The sequence below is a fragment of the Equus asinus genome, chromosome 1 (genome assembly GCF_041296235.1).
Source record: "Equus asinus isolate D_3611 breed Donkey chromosome 1, EquAss-T2T_v2, whole genome shotgun sequence".
In the NCBI taxonomy this organism is placed as follows: domain Eukaryota; kingdom Metazoa; phylum Chordata; class Mammalia; order Perissodactyla; family Equidae; genus Equus; species Equus asinus.
Window position 1 is genome coordinate 180,320,874 of NC_091790.1, and position 15,204 is coordinate 180,336,077.

Genomic DNA, 15,204 nt, shown 5'->3' on the forward strand with positions numbered 1-15,204 from the left:
TTTAAAAGGGCCCCTTTCAATTAGGACCATTAGATAATAAAATATCTAATGATATTCATCCAATCTTTGCACCACAGATTACTGGGTTTAATGCATAAGGTAAAATCAGGCCATTCTTCTACCATTGTGGCCTTTATAAACTGCCTCACCCGTTGAACATATATGGAAAATATGTTCTGCAAGTGACAAATCCCTCACAAAAAATACCGTTAAAACAAACAAACCCCCACATTTCTAGAAGAGATAAATCCACACAGATACTACGTTACCTTTTTAGAAATGTTTAACCCAGGTCAGAGGAAAATCAGATTTCAAATATCAATAATCATAGGAAGTGCTGGACAAGGACATTGGATGAAGATGGCTGACAAAACTAAGAACCCTCTCCAACCCAAACCACCTTTAAATGGATACATTTAAAAAAAATAATCTAAAGTGATGGAAAGCTGGAATATCTTCTCTCAATTAGGTATGTAATTTTAGGAATTCAATAAATACAGAAAACAGAAAAAAAGCTCATGTAAACCAAAGCCCAAAAGACATACAGAAGAGGATTGAGCAGCAGATGCGAAATGGTACTAAAGGATGCTTCAAGCCTAGAGCAACACATTCAAACAGTTGGGGAGGTCCCCAGAGGAGGGATTATTTGGGTGAGTGTATGTGGAATAGCTGGACAGAGTTCTGTTCTTCCCTGGGCATCAGCTGCATTTGCCCTTGGAGCAAAGTAGCAAGGGTGAATGCCTGCATCATTGAAGCCAGACATAATCAGACAGAAATTTCTGGCGTAGTTCACCAGCATTTTGCTCTCACAATCTCCTGAGGCCAGTTCTGATGTCAGAACGTACATCCATAGCCAGGCAAACAGAAATCATCAAACAAAATATGAGGAGCTAGCAAGACCATCACCAAAATTTTGAGAAAAATATGCTTTATTAGCATAAGTCACCAAACCCAGTTTGAGAAAAAATTAGTCTCAAGATTTTCGAGATCAAACAGGAGACTTTAAAAGGCACATAATTAACATCTTCAGACTGAGTCTAGATTTTACCAAAATATCAGAAATAATAAAGGGACCTATGATAGATGTAGAATATTAAACCAGTATAAAATAATTCTCTGTAAAAATTTACACCAATAAAATTTAAAGGCTTTGAAATGGATAATTTTCCTGAGAAATATAAATTGCTCCAATTGGCTCTAAAGTGATAGAAATTATGATTCAGTGAATAATTATATATAGAATGGAAAAGACAGTAAAAGATTTACCCAAAAAATACACGATGGAGATAGTCACCTTTAAGCTGGAGGAGAGACAAAATCTCTGCCCACTTCTAGCAAAGCAAATGAAAAGTAGAAGTAGAAATTTTATCTTAGATGATATTAGCACCAATAATCCCAAACTTTAGAACATCTTAATAAAGGATCCCAAGTGCATTGAACATTGGACCATTTTGAAAGAGGCTGAGAAATATCACCAACCACTTTAGATCATGAGCAAATCTGTCAGAGCAGCAGGTTTCCAAAGTGCTTGGTACCATCTAATGGAAAATTAACTCTTGTGTTAGATAGGAAGATCGAGTTTGTGGGCTGAAGAAGCCTTCCTGATCCTTCTTTGTCTTCATGGAGAGGCAAGGGAGTTGGGGTCGGAGAAAAATTCTACATATATTCCATTTTTCCAATAAAGCAATTTGCCACAGTCTTCTTCATGTTAGCCTAAGGTAATCTTCTGGTCTCTTCCCACATTAAGTCCTGCACATAACTGGAGCCAGGAAGAAATCACATTCAAAGGTGAGCAGAAATGTAAAAGGGACACGCAAGGAAAAAAGTCATTCAAGAAAATGAAAACCTAAAAACAAATACAGCCAACAAAATATTTTAACATGGAGTAGATAAAAACTTTGGTGAAGTCTTTTCTTATGGAAGCAAATAGCTTGGGAAATGGAAAAAAAACTTTTAAAAGACCTTCATGCATGGAGATTTCAAGACAGGTATATAGGAACTCAGAGGAGAAATAATAATACAACAAAAGAAGTGAGAACAAAAATAAAACCACATAAGTGATGCAAAAATTGAAACATCCACACCATTGAAAACAAATCTACCTAAATGAAGGACAAATTTGAGTGTATTGAATTAAACGTAATTGGAAAGAAAAAAGCATTTAAATAATTCGAAAGAAAGAAAGAATAGGAAGTTTGCCAAAATAGATCCATATATACATACCTGGGGGCCATGTAGAGAATAGAATAATTAGAACAGAAAGTCAATTTAAGGATATAAATCAAGAAAAAAGTCCTGAAATTAAAAAAGACACCTGACTCAGTGAATTGAAGTTGGACGTTGTATTGTAATTTAAATTCTCAGATTTATTACTGCTACGACATTTTCACATAGATTTCCTGGACTTAAAACTAAAGAAATATTTCAATGGCATGCAAGCCACCAAAACGAAATAAAAATAAAAGATCATAGGGCATTACCAAAACAGCATTACTGACTTTATAGGAGGACAAGTATAAATTCTTGATTTAATGGTTAAACCCTAACCCTAACCCTAACACACTTATGACCTAAGTGTGTTTCTCTAGAGGAAACTGGGGGCAATCTCTTTGAAATGCAATCATCTATCAAGGAAGGTAGCATCCCCATGCTCCCACTGAGGAAGATAGCATCCCATCTGTCCTTTGAGGAAGGTAGCATCTCCATGTGCCCACTGAGGAAGGTAGCATCCCCATCTGTCCTTTGAGGAAGGTAGCATCCCCATGTACCCATTGAGGAAGGTAGCATCCCCATCTGCCCATTGAGGAAGATAGCATCCCCGTGTGTCGGTTTCTGTGGGAGACTTGGAGTTTTACTTGGGTGGGTGCCTCATTCCAAGTTGCAAAACTACCTCCTGTCATAAAGACATGAGAAGTTTATATTTCCTTTGGATAAAGCCAATTAACTAACACAGATGGTCTTGTCAATTACCAGGTAAATTTAGAATGAACTATGTGTGACAAATGGTGCTGTCAAGTTCTCTTTCTTGAGGACTAGTTATTTTTTATCTTGAGTACATGTATGTAATAGATTGTATCTGCTTGTCTGTATAGGAGAGCGAGATTTCTTTCTATCTTTACAATCTGTCAGCAGATTGCTTGTGATGCTCATTGCAGTCTGAAAATGCTTGTCCAAATAAACCTGTTTTCTTTCTTCTCTACCTTTGTGAAGAGGTTTTCTGGATTGGGAGGAGATTTTGTTTTTAATTTGTTTCCTCAACACTGCCTTTACCTGAAATGATATTCCTAGATGACTTGGGTGATATCAGAAACTTTGGATTATGAGGCTGTAGACGGTGACAAGAGATTTTTTTACATATTGGGGTATATGGGGTAACTCTTCTGATTCAAAATTGATTCAGCTTGAACTTAAAAAACCTGATTTATGGCCTATCAAACATACATTGTACATCTGCTTTAACCATTAAATCAAGAATTTAGACTTGTCCTCCTATAAAGCCAGTAATGCTGTTTTGGTAATGCCCTTTTGGTAACGCCCATATGAGTACTGCTAAAATGAGTTCCCTTTCCCAACATCAGGATCATGTTGACCTGCTAGTTTGTGACTGAATACCTCTTTGAAACTTTGGTGAATATGTATCCTGGGTGTTCTCTATTCTAAAAAGGTAGAAGACGGTACTGAAAACCACGCTTCTCTGGAATGCGTTCTTTCCTTTACCTGCCTTCCCAGGTTATAATCCTCCGCTTGGTTCAAGTAAAAGTCACCTTATCTCTCTTATCTATAGAATGGCTATCGGTTATTTTGTGTAGACACAAGACTTAGCGTGGTATTTAAAAAATCTAAACATAGAACTTTATATTTCCTCATACAATATTTTCTGGCTAGAATCTGCTCATTTTTTCTAACAGGTCTTTTTGAATGCCAGTGTGCTGTCCAGACTATTAACTGTACTCTCAGTTCTGGGTTATTAACAAATTTACTAAGTCTTTTATTTTCTTCTTGGTGAGAGATTGACTTGTGTTGCTTATATCCAGAACAATCCAATATCCAGAAAGAGCAAACATCATAAAATTGAAAATGCTTGTTATTCAAAACATGGTATGGTAATACATTATTAGATCAAGTACTTCTTGAATTCACATATAGCATTTATATATGCCAGGCACTGTTCTAAATAGAAATATCAACCCAGTTAACCTTCATCACAGCTTTATGGGGAAATAACATTATCATTCCATTTACAGATGACTAAACTGAGGTACATGACTAAACTGGTTACATAATTTACCCCAAAAAAGTCTTAGATGGTAAATAGCAGAGCCCAGAACTCCATCTAGAAAATCTTACTCCAGACTCAGTGCTTTATAACCAAGCTCAATTCCTATTCTATGCCAATGGATAACTGTAGTAACATCACATCTAATTACGAGAGATGAATTCAGTGCTATTATTGATAAAATCTTTGGCATTATAGTAAAACGTTTTTCGTGTTTATGCTCAGAAATTTATTTTACCAATTATTTTCATTAGTTTTGGAGAACTTTTCCTTTTTACAATAGTGGTTAAAGAGCAGAACCTAAGAAAGGCATTGAGAAGTGAAAAGTGATTTAAGTAAGTTTCCATCACTGGGTCTGAGCATTTTATTCTGAAATAAAACTGCAAGCACTTAAATATTTTGAAGTTAACACTTCATTAAGATAAATAGAGGAAATTCACACCTCTCAGTGTTACACTGTTCCAGGCTGTCTGGCTTCGTAGCGGGTTACAAGAAGCTAGTGCATTGATTTATAGCATGAAGGCTATCTTTGCAACCGGAGAGGCTACTGTTTTTAGATTTGGTAACTGGAACCTTAGATTGTGAAAACATAGCAAAATCTACAGTGAGAAGAGAATGCCCTCACAGTTTGTTGTTCATAACAGAGCTCATGTGGAATTTCAACTAATTCAAAAACATGAAGATTTTTCTTTTTTGAGGAAGATTAGCCCTGAGCTAACATCCGCCACCAATCCTCCTCTTTTTGCTGAGGAAGATTGGCCCTGAGCTAACGTCTGTGCCCATCTTCCTCTATTTTGCATATTATACCCCTGTCACAGCATAGATTGATAAGCACTGCGTAGGTCTGCAGCCAGGATCAGAACCAGCAAACGCCAGGCCACAGAAGCGGAGGGCACAAACTTAACCACTATGCCACCAGGCCAGCCCCTGAAACTATTTTTAAATGAAAACAGAATCGTATTTACTCTCAATTCTTGTGTTCAGACATTGTCTCAGATTGATCTTCAGAATCTTTCTATGAACACACAGTTTTCTACGGAAAAACTGCTAGGTAAACTATAACACCAATGAGAATCTCTATAGAAAATTTAAATATAAGAAGTGACAAAAACTTATACAGTGTATTTGTACTTGAAATTATTCCTCCAATTATGCTAATTTATTCCAAAATATTTAAGAATTATTTTAGAAGTAATTTATAATTCTTGATATCTAGGAAATTGTCAACATTTTCAAAAACTTTATGGGGATGGGCCAGAAATTCAACTTTGAATTTTCACCTCTCAGATATGAGAAATGCAGGGCAATCATACCATTTCCCTTATCTTAACAGAAAACTTCTCAGATAAATATAGTGAAGTTTTTATTCCTGTTGTTTTGGGGAAAAAGACATTTTTTGTTTATCAATAACTAATCGAGACACTATTGTATCTCATATATCTTTAATGAAAAGCCCTTATATTTACTTTATGGCACCATTGTTATCTGACATTAAACAATTCAAAGGAAACTTAAATAATAGATTATATAAAAGTAAATGAACTACAGAAACAGATATGCTAAAAATAAAAATCTTAACACTTTCACCTAAATGTGAAAATGAGTAGACTATTTCTACATGGAAATAAATGTTCTTTAGAAGATAATTAACATAATAATAAAAACATCACCTGTAAAGATTTTTAAAGATTAAATTATGAGAAAATCAGATTGACATCAGTTGGGAAATGCAACAGAGCAAAGCAATTCTCTGTGAAATAAGCTCGCACAGCTAGGGCAGACTATGTCAGTTGTTAATTTTGTTGAGAAAGCATTTGTTTAAAGCTTCATTCTACAATATCAAACCTATAGAATTATGCAAAGCCAACTATCTATTTTAATAAACTGGAATGATGCTTAAATTAGATCAATTTTCACCCAAAACACAGGTTAAAAAATATATGAAATGATTTTAGCATGTTATATAAAATTAAACATTTTACATTCTGTAGACATATCCATCTGCTCCTGTAAAACCTTTGTGTTGAAACTAAGAAAAATTATGGTTATACAATATGGTATATACAGTTATGAGGTATGTGGCTTAGTAATCATTCTAATTGATGAAGTAAACCATATCTATAAACTCATACATACTAAGCACATTATTTATCTTGGATTTTGCTTGTCTTCTTTCCTGAATAAACCTCATAGACATTTAATATGGCTACCAAACTCACTAGTTCTCTAACTAGGTAAGATGAAGGTAATCAAAGCTGTATGGTTAGAAGATATTTTTGGGCTGTATCAAATTATTCATGTTTTGTAAGAAAACTTCTGATTTGTAATAAATGTTTTGTTGAAACATTTATTTGGAAAGAATCAATTTTGGTATTAAAATACTGATTTATTGCTTCTCAAAGTGTATTTGAGGGGTCAGCCCCATGGCCTTAGTGGTTAAGTTCAGTGTGCTCCACTTCAGTGGCCGGGGTTTGCCAGTTCAGATCCCAGGTGCAAACCCATACCACTCGCCAACCGTGCTGTGGCAGCTAGCCATGTATAAAATAGAGGAAGATTGGCACAGATCTTAGCTCAGGGATAATGTTCCTCAGCAACATTTTTTCTTAAAAAATGTCTTTGACAGCATATAACACTGGAAAACCTTCCAAGATACAAAGACATTTTGACATGAAAAATTGTAAATGTTTAAAATTTTAGTTGAAAAATATATTTCACGATGAACTTTTAAAATAACATGATCATCACTGTGAGCTTAAAAATGAAAATATTAGAATTGTGTTTCTTTTATTGCCTCTTCATTAGAAAATGGAAGCTGAATGGCCCATCTCAAGAGTTAAAGGTGAATGTTGTGAAGATTATTGTGGTTTGTTGTATCATTTTGATGCACTAATCATTGAAGTTGGGAAGTTTCCCAGAGCTGATTATTTTCACAGTAAAATAGTTAAAATTTTCTCTGGAAACTTTCTTCTGAGACCTTAAAAACCAATTATTCAAATCAAGCATTTCCATGAATGTTTCATTGTTGTCAGTGAGGGAAAGCATTTGGAATTGCATGCTTCACTGTGACATAACCTGCCTTTATATTTGACTAAATGGTTTTGCCTTCAAGTAAACAGAGCCTTATATATAATATAGAATGACAATTGTTTTGTATTTCAAAATTCATTTGTAGTTAGGTTATTTAGAACTTGGAATGCATTTTTTCCTATGGAAAAAGAAATATTGAGTGTTAAGTAACTCCCAAGGTAAATCATACACACATTTAATCCTATGTATAACTGAATAATAATGACAAAATTAATATAACTATTCATTTTTAAATTCCGCTTATTAATGGGTTACTGACTTTTCCTGATTACTAATATCCTTGCTTAGACTATCACATTTAATCTTGACAATAGCTTTGTACATTCAATATATAAAGAATGTGAGTATTCATACTAATAGAATTTAGAGTAATCATACTTTTGTTTCCACAGGAGAATATATTCCTTATTTGAACTTTTTCAACTGTACTTGAATTTTTAATGCAGATCTTTGAGTTTGTCAAACAAAACAATCAATGTATTTGAATCCTGCTTCTAGCAAAGATTGTAACCCAAATATCTCTACCCTCATAAATACTTAGAAAATATGGATAAATTGTAACTCAAAGTGACATGTATATATATATATATATGTATATATATATATATATATATATGCAATGAACAAATGAAAATCTTAAACTATTAAAAATAAAGAGAGGGGCCGGCCCAGTGGCACAGCAGTTAAGTGTGCACATTCTGCTTTGGCGGCCCAGGGTTCGCCAGTTCGGATCCTGGGTGTGGAGATGGCACCACTTGGTACGCCATGCTGTGGTAGACATCCCACATATAAAGTAGAGGAAGATGGGCGTGGATGTTAGCTCAGGGCCAGTCTTCCTCAGTGAAAAGAGTAGGATTGGCAGCAGTTAGCTCAGGGCTAATCTTCCTCAAAAAAAAAAAAAAACAGAAATAAAGAGAAAGATCAATTAGGAACACAAGTTGATGCTGTACATCTAGGACGTCATTATCAAATTCAGAGATGGGCTACTATGCCCAAGGATTTGAGTTTTAATGCCTATGCAAATGCTTCCAGTCAGCTAATATGAATCAAGTTATCATGTGTCTGCTCAGTTCTCTGGGTGGAAAACTGAAATAACCCACAAAAGTTCAAAACAAAGTGTGTACCATGCATGGGCTTGAGCTTGATCCTAAATTACTTGTTTGTATGTGTGACTCTTGCATGTGTGGTCCTGAAATAGAAACATAAGTGTTACAATGGGTACTTGGGTTATAAGGATAGACATATAGATAAATGGAGTAGAAGGGGTAGAATTGAAAGTCCAAAAGTAAACCCTTACAATAAAGGCCAATTGATTTTTGATGATGGTGCTGTATTACTCAGGGTTCTAGAGAAACAGAACCAATAAGATATATGTATGTGTGGAGAGAGAGATTTTAAGGAATTAATTCAAACAGTTGTGGAGGCTTGGCAAATCTGAAATCTGTAAGGAAGGCCTACAGGCTGGAGACTCAGGAAAAAGTTGCAGTTAGAGTCCAAAGGCAGTCTGCTGACAGAATTCTGTCCTGCTGGTGAGGAGATCAGCCTTTCTTCTATTAAGGCCTTCAACTGATCCAAAGATGCCAACCCACATTATGGAGGGTAATCTGCTTTATTAAAAGCCCACCAATTTCAATGTTAATCTCATTCAAAAAAATCGAGAAAAAACTCTTTCAAAGAAGAATCCAGAATAATGTTTGACCAAATATATGGGCATCATGGCCCAATCAAGTTAACATATAAAATTAACCATCATAGGTGCCAAGGCAATTCAATGAACAATGATTGTCTTTTCACCAAATGTACCTGGAAAACTGAATATCCACAGGTAAAAGAATGAAGTTGGACCCCATTCCTTAAACCATACACAAAAATAAACTCAAAGTGGATCATAGACCTAAAAGTAAGAGCTAAAACTATATAATTCCTAAAAGAAAAGATAAGAGTAAAGAAGTAAATTTTCATGAACTTGGATTAGGAAATGTTTTATTAGATTTGATACCAAAAGCCCATGTGACAAAAGGAAAATAATAGGTAAATTGGACTACATCAAAATTAAAACTTTTTCCTGAAAATAATACCATCAAGAAAGTAAAAGGATAACCCACTGAATGGGAGAAAACATTTGGAAATTATTTATCTAAAAGGGACTAGTATCTAAAATATGCAAACACTTATAACTCAATAATAAAAAGACAAACAATACAATTAAAAAATGGCAAGCCATCTGAATAGACATATCTCCAGAAAAGATATACAAAATTCCAACAAGCAAATAAAAAGATACTTAGCATCATTAGCCATTAGAGAAGTGCAGATCAAAATTATAATGAGCTACCACTTCACACTCACCAGAATGGCTATAATAAAAAAATAGACCATAACAAATGCTGATAAGATGTGGAGAAATTGGGACCCTCACACAATGCTGGGTGGAATGAAAAATGCTGCAAACAATATGGAAAGCAGGCAGTTCTTTACAATATTAAACATAGAGTTATCATATGGTGTAGTAATTCCACTTCTGGGTATATATTCAAAGAGAAATGAAAACATATATCCACACAAAAACTTGTACATGAATAGTTATAACAGCAGTACTCAAAACAGTCAAAAAGTAAGAACCACTTAAACGTCCATCAATTAATGAAAGAATAAAGAACATGTGGTATATCTATACTATGGAATATTAGTTGGCAATAAAAAAGAATAAACTATTGGTGTGTGATACAACATGCAACCTTTACAACATTGTGTTCAGTGAAAGAAGCCAGTCACAGAAGGCCACGTATCATATGATTCATTTAAAAAATATAATCCAGAATAGGAAAATCTATAGAGACAGAAAATATATTAGTGGCTACTTGGGGAAAAGGAAAGGGTGAGATGTAACTTCTAATGGGTACAGGCTTTTATTTTGGGATGATAAAATTTTCTAAACTTATATTGTGGTGATGGTTGCAGACCTCTGTGGATATACTAAAGCCATTGAATTGTACACTTCAGTTAGTGAATTTTATAGTATGTGACCTATCTCAAAAAGATGTTCAAAAAATTGTTCCTGGGGTAGTGCTACACGTGATAGACCTGAAAAAAATAAGTGCAAAGCTACTCTGAAGAGATATTTCCATAATCTATGCTGCACAAAATGCCTATGGAGTAGACAGTTGCTTTGGAAGCTAAGACCACAATCAAATATCAAAAAATTCACAAGGAAATGATCCATCTGAGACACAGCAAATATAAAAAGGAGAAGAATAGAACAATCTGAAACAGAAAATGAAATAAGTATATTTAATATAGTCATACATGGATAGAAACCATAAGGAAAGACTTAGGCAGTATGAGGAGAGAGCAGGCTGATTTGAAAAATCATCGCTTAAAACTTCTGGAAATTAAAAAAAATTTTATGATTCTTGAAATACAAATAATCAATGAGAAGATCAAACAGTAGATCAAATAAAGCTGAAGATATAATGGTGAACTGATTAACTGGTGAAATTTCTCAGAATGTATCCCAGAGAGATATGAAGATTAAACATATGAAAGAGAGACTAAGCCACATGGAAGCTAGAAGAGAAAATCCAACATATATTTTAACATGAGTTATGGAAGTGGAATAAGAGAGGGGCAACATTTGAAATGATAATGGTTAAAAGTTCTTCCAGATTGAGGAAGAATAAGAATCCTTATAGTCCAGAAACAAAATAATTTTTAACCCAGGTAAATAAAAATAAACTTATACCTATCGTATCTAGTTGAAACTGCTGGACACCAGAGGCAACAAGAAAAATCTTAAAGACAACAAGGAGAGAGAAGATAATCAGGAAAGAAAGTGGTGGGAGAGATTAACTACATAGAGACAGTATTTGGATTGCAGCAGAAGTCTCAAAGGCAACAAGAAAGGGTAGAAAATAAAGAATAAATAATAACTTTAAAATGCTAAGAGAAAATAATTATCAGTCTAGAGTTCTGTGTCCTGCTGAATAATTCTTTAAGAGTGAGGCAAAAGGATGTTTTCAGATAAAGAGGATTTTTTTGTTTGTTGGATTTTCTTTTTTAATCTCTAGAGAATCTCTATCACTTAAATTACCACTCAGTGATTTACTGCAGGAAGAAGAAAATTGTTCCCAGAAGGTAGGAGCATGATTCATAAATGGATGGTAAGATGGATATTGATAAATTTGTGATAAATCTAAATTAAAATTACTGTAAAAATAATGACTAATCATGTGTGGTTTAAAAACAAGACAATTAAATTAGACATAGAAGGGGGTTATAAATTACTTTTCTTATATTATGAGTGAGAAGCTTAAAGATAGTGATTAATATTAGACTTTGTCAGGTCAGTTTACACATATTAGAAATTTGAGAAGAATTGCTAAAATAGAAACATAATGTATGACTTCTAAGAATTTACAGAAGTAAAATGGAACAAAGACATAATCAGTCCAATTGAAGAGAGTAAAAAAGAACAAAAGAGCATAAAATGCAAAGTAAGGTGGCAAAAATAAAATACTAAAAAACACAGTAAGGGGAAAAGTAAAACAACTTGACAACTAAAAGATAGAAATTCTATGATCGGATTACAAATTTCGAGCTATATGCTTTTTTAAAAGGCGCATCCAAAACATAGTGACGTGATAAACTTGAAAGTGTAAGAGCAAGAAAAATGATGTACCTGATAAATATTAACTACAAGAAGCTGATGTAGTTACATAACTCTCAGGGAAAACAATTTAAGGCAGAAAACACTGATAAGGTTAAAGAGGGTCATTGCAAATTACAAAAAAATACTAGGAAGATATAATAAGAAAGATAAAGAAACCCATTTTCTTTTTATTTATGCATGTATAATTCTCAAAAGGTTTAAAACTAGATTAGTCCTACTTGAACAAGCTTCCTTTTATTCCTTGACATCTCTCCTTGAAAGTTTAGAACACATTTCTTTCACTAAGCCTTCCAGTATTGATTTTTTTCCAGCCCTTTTCTATTTTCCCTTTTGCTCTTATGTGGTGTACTGTATATTGAGTTAGATGGGAAACCTCACAGGAGCTTTGTCTTTTATGTGTTTGTAAGTGCCATGTATCCTTACAACTATCATAAATAAATAATCATCATCATCTTGGGATGAAAATAAAACATAAAAGTGTCAGCCTTTCAAATAAAAATGAGTTACCTTCCTCTCTTTAACTATACCTTAGTGATGCATTCTTGTAAAATTCTAGAAATTCTTTCAAGTATATTATTTAAGGTAAAAAGAAAAAAATAATGCTGCATCAATCTAAGATGAACAAGCATCCTGAGTTGTCTGATTTTGAGCTGAAAGTCTTGTATCACAGGAAACTCTTCAGTCCCAGCAAACTGGGATGGTTGGTTGCCCAATAATATCATTCTTCTTCTAAGAAATCCAAATCACACTCATCTTATATCTTTTACTGAATATTTCATCTAAGCGTATATGTGAGCAAAAGACCAAAAGTTAAAATCCATAATGGAGAAAAATATTAACAATTTTCCTTAATCAAAGTCCTCTATTTCTATTGTTAAAAAAAGAAAATATCATGCCTGCTTCCACAGCACATATACTATAATTGGAATGATACAGAGAAGATTAGCATGGCTCCTGTGCAAAAATGACGTGCAAATTAATGAAGCATGCCATATTTTTTGTAGGGCTTTTAGTAAGAGGTCAAAGTTAAGAGACTATCAACTTATTACAGATTGCTCTTTAAGTAGGTGATTATATACAAACCTCATGGTAATCACAAACCAAAAATCTATAATAAATATGCAAAAACTAAAGAGAAAGGAACTCAAACATAATACTAAAGAAAGCCATCAAATCACAAGGGAAGGGAGAAGGAGAAGAAAGTAACAGAGAAAACCAGAAAAAACTAACAAAATGGCAATAAGTACATACTTATCAACAGCTACTTTAAAAGTTAGTGGACTAAATGCTCCAAGCAAAAGACATAGCGTGGTTGAATGGATAGAAAAACAAGAGCCATATGCTACATATAAGAGATACAAGAGACACACTTCAGACCTAAAGACACTCACAAACTGAAAGTAAAGGAGTGGGAAAAGATACTCCATGCAAATGGAAATGAAAAGAAAGCTGAGGTAGCAATATCTATATCAGACAAAATAGATTTTAAAATGAAAACTGTAACAAGGACAAAGAAGGGCATTACATAATGCTACAGGGAACAATCCAACCAGAGGATATAACACTTGTAAATATCTATGCCCCCAACTTAGAAGCACATCAATATGTAAAGCAATTATTAACAGATATAAAAGGAAAAATTGACAGCAACACAGCAATACTGGGGAAACTAACACTCCGCTTACATCAATGGATAGATCATCCACACAGAAGATCAATAAGGAAACATTGGCCTTAAGCAACACATTAGACCAGATGGACTTAGTAGATATATTCAGAACATTACATCCAAACCTGAAGAATACACATCTTTTCAAACGCGTATGGAACATTCTCCAGGATAGATCACATATTAGGCCATAAAAGAAGTCTCAATAAATTTGAGAAGACTGGAATAATACCAAGCCTCTTTTTTGACCACAGTGGTATGAAACTAGAAATCAACTACAAGAATAAAACTGGAAAAGTCAAAAATATGTGGGGATTAAACAAAATGCTCCTGAACAACTATTTTTTCAGTGAAGAAATCAAAGGAGAAATAATAAAATACGTGGAGACAAATGAAAATGAAAATACAACATAACAAAATTTATGGGATATGGCAAAAGCAGTACTAAGAGGAAAGTTTGTAGTAACACAGGCCTACCTCAAGAAATAAGAAAAATCTCAAATAAACAAGATAAAAATACACCTACAGGAACTAGAAAGAAAGAAGAACAAACAAAGCCCAAAATCAGTAGAAGGAAGGAAATAATAAAAATCAGAGTGAAAATAAATGAAACAGAGACTAAAAAGATAATAGAAAAGATCCAGCTTGGATCCTGGGCATGGATCTACACACTGCTCATCAAGCCGTGCTGTGGTGTCCTCCCATATAGAAAATTAGAATGACCTACAACTGGGATATACGACTGTGTACTGGGGTTTTGGGGAGGAAAAAAAAGAGGAAGATTGGCAACAGATGTTAGCTTAGGGCCAATCTTCCTCACCAAAAACCATACTTAAAAAAAAAGAGAACTACTGTATGATCCAGCTTTTCCACTTGTGGGTATTTATCCAAAGCACATGAAAACAATAAATCAAGAAGATATAAGTACTTTATGTTCATTTCAGGATTATTCGCAATAGCCAAGACTTGAAAACAACGTAAGTGCCCATCAATGGATGAATGGATAAAGAAGATGTGGTATACATACACAGTGGAATACTACTCAGCCATAAAAAAGACAAAATCTTGCCATTTGCAACAACAAGCCTTGAGGGTATTATGCTAAGCAAAGTAAGTCTGATGGAGAAAGGTGAATACTATATGATTTCACTCGTAAGTGGAAGATAAAAACAACAACAACGACAAACAGGTAGATGTAGAGGTTAGATTGGTGGTTACTAGAGGAGGAGAGGGGAGGGGGAGGGCAAAAGGAGTAAAAGGGCGCATGTGTATGGTGACAGATGATAATTCGTCTTTGGGTGGTGAACACGATGTAGTCTACACACAAATCAAAATATAATGATGTACACCTGAAGTTTATATAATGTTATAAACCAATGTTACCTCAATTAAAAAAAATAAAAAGAGAAAAAAGAAAATGTCTATACTTTTGTAGGCTAAGTATCTCTTTCCAATTTCATTAAATGTAGGACATCTTATTGAGCAAAAAATTTGCAAAACAGT

The 15,204-nt window shown here is 34.0% G+C and overlaps 1 non-coding gene across 1 annotated transcript; it reads left to right on the forward strand.

Annotated features, from left to right (window-relative positions):
• Window positions 1-12,928: 12,928 nt before the first annotated feature.
• Window positions 12,929-13,031, forward strand: LOC123288354 (U6 spliceosomal RNA). The gene has a single exon (XR_006532031.1). It is a non-coding gene; the product is annotated as a U6 spliceosomal RNA (small nuclear RNA).
• The last annotated feature ends 2,173 nt before the right edge of the window (window positions 13,032-15,204 follow it).